This window comes from Globicephala melas, chromosome 11, assembly GCF_963455315.2.
Source record: "Globicephala melas chromosome 11, mGloMel1.2, whole genome shotgun sequence".
In the NCBI taxonomy this organism is placed as follows: domain Eukaryota; kingdom Metazoa; phylum Chordata; class Mammalia; order Artiodactyla; family Delphinidae; genus Globicephala; species Globicephala melas.
Genome location: NC_083324.2, coordinates 72,545,439 through 72,551,705, shown reverse-complemented (window position 1 = coordinate 72,551,705; position 6,267 = coordinate 72,545,439). Strand labels below are relative to the sequence as shown.

Here is a 6,267-nt window from a genome sequence, read left to right as displayed (position 1 = left end):
TCAGCATTATTCAGGGGGTGGGTCTCAGGCGGCAGTCTCAAACACTTCTTGGGTTTCCATTATAGGAACCCACATCCTATGGTTTTCCTGAAACAGACTTGGAAATCCAAGGAGCTGGAGACTTCTAACTGATACTGATCTTGGGCAAATCAGTTCCTTCGGACCTCAGTTTTCCCTGCTGTAAACAGAAGAGGGTTTCTCTTCTCTTTGTACTTCCCAGGAATATAAGTTATACAATCTGGAACTCACAGGTCCATGAAGCATTTTGAACTCCTCTGAAGGTCCTGTTTAAATTCAAGTACTGCCATGACGCGTCTTCCCCATAAATTCCCTATGCGGGCTCAGCATCCTTCCAGGAGGCGACAGGAGAAAAGGCCTGGCTCTAGTTCTCCTGCTTCTGCTCTTTCCAGCCCTTGGCAAGTCACTCCACTGGTCACTGCTCTGAGCCCCATCTTGCCTGTAAGTTGGGTGGATTGGCCAATATCCTCTCAATCCCTTTCCGGCTATGAGATGCTACAAACGAGACAATTGAAAAGATAGGCTCACTGCTTCTAGATGTTTCCAACCAGTGAAGAGGCAGCCCAACTACTGCAAACACCAGGAAACGATAGGCAATTTAATATGAGATGGGGTGGCATTGAAGACAGGCACATCTGCAGAACCCAAGGCTCCGGACAGGGTCATAGAAGTTTCTTCAGCTGCTCTTGAAGGATGGTGCTACGGATGGAATGTTTGTGTCCCCCACAAAATTCATAGGTTGAAGCCCATTCCCCAATGTGATGGCATTAGATGGGGGGCCTTTGGCCAGTGATTAGGTTAGAGGCTGGGGACCTCATGAATGGCATTAGTGCCCTTACGAGAGGAGAGATGATACCCCTCTCCACCATGTGAGGTTACAAGAAGATGGCCATCTGCAAGCCAGGAAGAGGGCCCTCCCCAGCACCAGATCTGCTGGCACCCTGATCTTGGACTTCCCAGCCTCCAGAACTGCGAGAAATAAATGTCTGTTGTTTACACCACCCAGTCTGTGGTATCATGTTATAGCCGCCCCAAATGACTAAGACAGATGGAGTAATAGCCACAATCCTTAGTTGCAAACAACAGAATCCATTCTTGTTCATTTAAGGGGAAAAAGGAGTTTAATCAAGACGATTAGAGAACTGGCAAAATGTCCAGGAGGGCCTGACTCTGAAGCCATCAGCCATAAAGTACCCAACCACAAAAAGGAGTTTCTTAGAGAAGACCCCACAGCCACTCTGGACCTAGGACCCTCTGCCCTGGAAACCAGGAGCTCAACCCTACACCCTCCAGAATCAAGGGTCTCTGCTGCCCCCTTGTGGTTCCCCTGATGGGGGTACCACCTCAAACCCAATTCTCATGTGGACGCGTCAGGTACAATTCAAGGCACAGAGGTCTAGAGATGTTTTCTAGCTTCTCCCTTGATAACGCAGGATTTGTAATGTGGGAGATACCCCGAATGTAGGGACGGTGTGCAGAGAGATGTGCCCCAGGCAACAAATGCCCGCAAAGATGGGTAGAGTGTGAGTTAGGAGAGGATGGAAGAGAGGGAGCCCTTCTGAGGGAGGGGCCGGGCCAGAAATAATGTGGGGACAGAACGCCCCCTGAGCTGGTGCGGAAAGGCAGGCCGAGTGGCTGAGGGCACAGCCGAATGGAGTGGGGCTGACAAGCCACGAGCCCCACACTCGAGATGCCTGTCGCCTGGCTGTCTGCGCCCCTTCCTCCTGGCTCGCCCCAGTCCCGCGCGGTCGTTTGGAAGCAGCCGTTCTTCCCAGAGCTGGCGTTTGGCAGTTGGCAAGGAGCACCCCACCTTCTCTCAGCAGCCGTCCGTCTTCTTGTCTTCCCCTTTCCATCGGGGTGAACACATTTCTCTTCTGCTGCACATGCCAACATACCTCGAATTTGCTGGCAGCAGGTACTTCTCATGTGTTGGTTTTGGAACCTTTTAGCAGTTTGTCCTATTTCTCTTCCATCTGGGCTAGAAACATGCCAACCAGGATTTCTCTGGATTTTTTTTCTTAATCCCGGGCTGCAACCCAAGGGAATGAGCATCCAGGACCCCCTGGGTCTCAGGGTCCATCACCGCCTGGTACCTGCCTCCCCTCCCCAGCTGTCGCTGGGCACCACGGCCCTCGGTGCCCCAGGCGTAGTCCCAACTTGTGGTGACCTCTCAAACTTAGTGCCTGGAGGCCAGGTTATTACAAAGGGACATTTGAGCTTCCACTGGAAATTGGCAATATATATTTTTGGCAGCAGTAAGGACAGGCTGTGAAAATTCTTTTGGTGTTGGACTTCTTTTAAGGAGTGGAGTTTGGTTTTAGCATACTCCCAGGCAGTGAAATGGGAAAACCAGGCTAAAGATGGAGATGTACGAGAGTGGCAGGTGGAACCCAGAGTCCGGGGTCCAGAGAACATCAGTGCCCGCCACCTGGTAGGGGCTCAATAATCATCTGCCGCTTGGGTGACTGGATGAGGTGTCGCAGCAACACATGGTGACATTTCAGCTTCACTTATTAGACAGACTGATCCCGTCAGGTCTACCTCCTAACCTTCTAGGTCTGTATCGCCCCTCCCTGCTCCCCTTCGGCACCAGCTGGAATGCCTGACCTCAACCCCTCCCACCAGGCTCCTGACCAACTTCGTCCCAGGTCCCCTGGCCCCCAGACCCCAGCCTCTCCAGTCCACCCTGCAGACCATGGCTACTGTTTATCTTCCTAAAAACAGAACTTCTAAATGTGGGATCCTGGATGGGACCCTGGTACAGAAGAAGAGCATCGGTAGAAAAACTGGGGAAATCTGAACAGAGCCTGAAATTTAGTTAATAGTAATATATCGATGTGAATCTCCTAGTGTTGACAAATGTATCTAAGACATTAGCAATAGGAGGAACTGGGGGGATGGGTAAACTGAACTCTCTGTCCTATCTTTGCCAACTTTTCTCTGAATCTAAAATTATTCTTACAACACAAAGTTATACCAAAAAAGCAAATCTGACCATATCACTCGCCTGCTTAAAATTAGGGTGACCAATAAGCTTATCTACGAAACAGAAACAGACTCACAGACATAGAGAACAGACTTGTGGTTGCCAAGGGGGAGGGGCGTGGGGGAGGGACGGACTGGGAGTTCCAATTCTAGAATCCCACTCCACAGAAATACATATGCCTCAAGATGTATGAACAGGATATTCTGCTATAGTGAAATATTGGGAATAATCTGCATGTCCATCGATAAGGAAATAGCTATATAAATTGAGGTAAATTCAGGTGCCGGGCCGGGGGAGGGAGGGGGTGGCAAGGGAGGCGTGGGTGTACGACCCCAAGGGTCCCTTAGCCCTGGGTTCTGGGCCACGGGGCGGAGACGATCCGTTGGTGGGGTCGGGGTCTGGGGACGAGGTGGACGCGGGCCTGGCCTTCTCGGCAGCGCACCGACTGCCCTGCGGGGTGAGGCCCCGTGGGGTGGGGGCTCCACAGGGTGAGGCTCCATGGGGTGGGTGCCCCGCGCTGGAGCTGGGAGGAGCTGGCCGGTGGTTCCCTCCCGCAGACCCGTCGGCCCCAAGATGTACATACTCCCGCACCTGTACAATGGCTGGCAAGCGGATCAGGCCATCCTCTCGGAAGAAGACCGCGTGGTCGTCATTCGGTTTGGACACGACTGGGACCCTACTTGTATGAAGATGGACGAGGTTCTGTGCAGCATACCTGAAAAGAAACGGCAGATAACGGGGGATCTTCCTCATCTTGCTGTGAGCCCTGTTTGGATACCCCAGCTGTTTTAAAAGTTAAAAATTCCTCAGTTATTTATCTTGTGGATATTACAGAAGTACCTGACTTCAACAAAATGTATGAGTTATACGATCCGTGCACTGTCACGTTTTTCTTCAGGAACAAACACATCGTGATCGACCTGGGTACTGGCAACAACAACAAGATCAACTGGGCCATGGAAGACAAGCAGGAGATGATCGACATCATCGAGACGGCGTACGGGGGTGGGGGGGGGGCCGGAAGGGTCGCGGCCTGGTCGTGTCTCCGAAGGACTACTCCACCAAGTACAGATACTGAGCCCTCGTCCAGTCCTGGTGCATACAGTGCCGTGGAGTCATTGCCACGTAGAAATACTTTCAACTATTTAAAGCCTTCGAGAAAGCGTTTGGGAAAGTACACATAGCTCAAGGAGCTGGAGGGTTTTGCAGTGAGGGTGGCATTGCCTCCACTTTCAGTCTGCCTGGTCCCTGTATTTTTGTATCAGTAAATATCTAGCTGATATAAATAAAATACATGGTGATGGGAAAAATAAAAAAAAAATTTTTAAATAAATTGAGGTAAATTCATACAATGGAATACTGGGTAGCCATTAAAACAATGAGGTAGATCTCCATGTATTAACAGGAAGAGATCTCCAACATATAATCTACGTCAGGGGTCGGTAAACTAAGTGCCACAAGCCAGATCCAACCCCTGTCTGTGAATGTACCGCCCACGAGCTAAGAATCGTTTTTACATTTTTAAATGGTTAAAATGCAATCAAAAGAAGAGTAGTATTTTGCAATATTGAAAATTACATGAAATTCAAACTTCAGTTTCCATAAATAAAGTTTTATTGGAACATAGCTACCCCCATTCATTTACATATTGTCTATGGCTGATTTTTTAAAAAATAAACTTATATATTTATTTATTTTTGGCTGTGTTAGGCCTTTGTTGCTGCACATTGGCTTCCTCTAGTCGTGGCAAACAGGGGCTACTCTTCGTTGCGGTGCGCGGGCTTCTCATTGCCGTGGCTTCTCTTGATGCAGAGCACCGGCTCTAGGCACGTGGGCTACAGTAGTTGTGGCATGCGGGCTCGGTAGTTGTGGCTCGTGGGCTCTACAGTACAGGCTCAGTAGTTGTGGTGCACGGGCTTAGTTGCTCCACGGCACGTGGGATCTTCCCAGACAAGGGATCGAATCTGTGACCCCTGCATTGGCAGGCGGATTTTTAACCACTGCACCACCAGGGAAGTCCCTAGGCTGATTTCTTGATGCGGCGGCAGAATTGAGTACAGGTGACAGGGACCATATGGTTCCCAAAGCCAAAAATATTTATTATCTGGCCTTTTACAGAAAAGAAATTGCTGACCCTAATCTAAGTGATAAAGGGCAAATCACATATTGTATATGTATAAAATTCCCTTCATAAAATATGCTCATAAAAATTATATATATACATATATGTATTTAAGAATGTAAATTAATAGAAGAAGGCATGGGAGGACCCACCCTAAATGGTTAACAATGGTTCCTTATGAAAGAGAACCAGGATTAGAGAAGGAAAATGGATAAAGGGAGATTACATGTTTTATTACTTTATATTTATATATGTATTTATAATCTTTCAATTTTATACTGAAAAAGTATATATATATATATCTCCAGTCAATTCTTGTCATTTGCAGTAGTTATGTTCTATAAAGTCAATGAAAACACTGAAATACAGAACACTGAGCCGTTGCTTCTAGGGGAAATATGAGGTCAGGTTCCTGAGAGTCTCTGGTCAAAATATTTTCATTAGCCAATCAATCCATAACCTTGTTTTATGTGTGATTCTGTATAAAGACACCTGATTTAACATATTTTGTTGATCCATTAACACTGAACTCACAGCCAACAGCTCTGTAACTCAGACCTGAATGAAGCTTACCTAACACGTGTATTTTTTCTGTAACGCACAGCACAGCCTTCTTTGATTTGGCAACACTAGACAGATTTTTCAGCACTACGCTTGGGGGCCATTTTAAACAACAAAAGCACCAACAAAAAGCACAAAAATGCAAAAAACGTGGCACTCGTGAGATGGGGGAAAGGATCCTTGTTGACAGTATGAGAGCTGAAACAGCATCACTTTGTTTGACCTCAGCTGGGGCTGTGCTCATGGGTGACTCAAATCTTTTGTCCCTCTGCCCATGTCCACAAATGGCTGTGAAAGCACCATGTCTATTGATTCGTGGGTCACAAATAAATTTTAGTGAGTAGAAAAATCCACATAATGGAACTGGTGAATAAGGAAGACTGGAGACATATATATATACACACATATGCATTGCTTTTGTAGTTAATCAACAAAAAATATGTTTACTATTTGCCCTTGACCAGAGTTGTCTGCAAAGTCTTTCTTTTGGGCAGCAAGCAGAGGGTCCTGAGCCATGCCTCTGATGGGTAGAGATGTTCATTTTTACATTAAGACAGCCCACCTTTCACCAGGACCCCCA

The 6,267-nt window shown here is 47.6% G+C and overlaps 1 pseudogene; it reads left to right on the top strand.

The window, feature by feature from the left end:
- The first annotated feature begins 3,585 nt into the window (after nt 1-3,585).
- LOC115860635 (thioredoxin-like protein 4A) lies at nt 3,586-4,082 on the top strand (annotated as a pseudogene).
- Nucleotides 4,083-6,267: the final 2,185 nt, after the last annotated feature.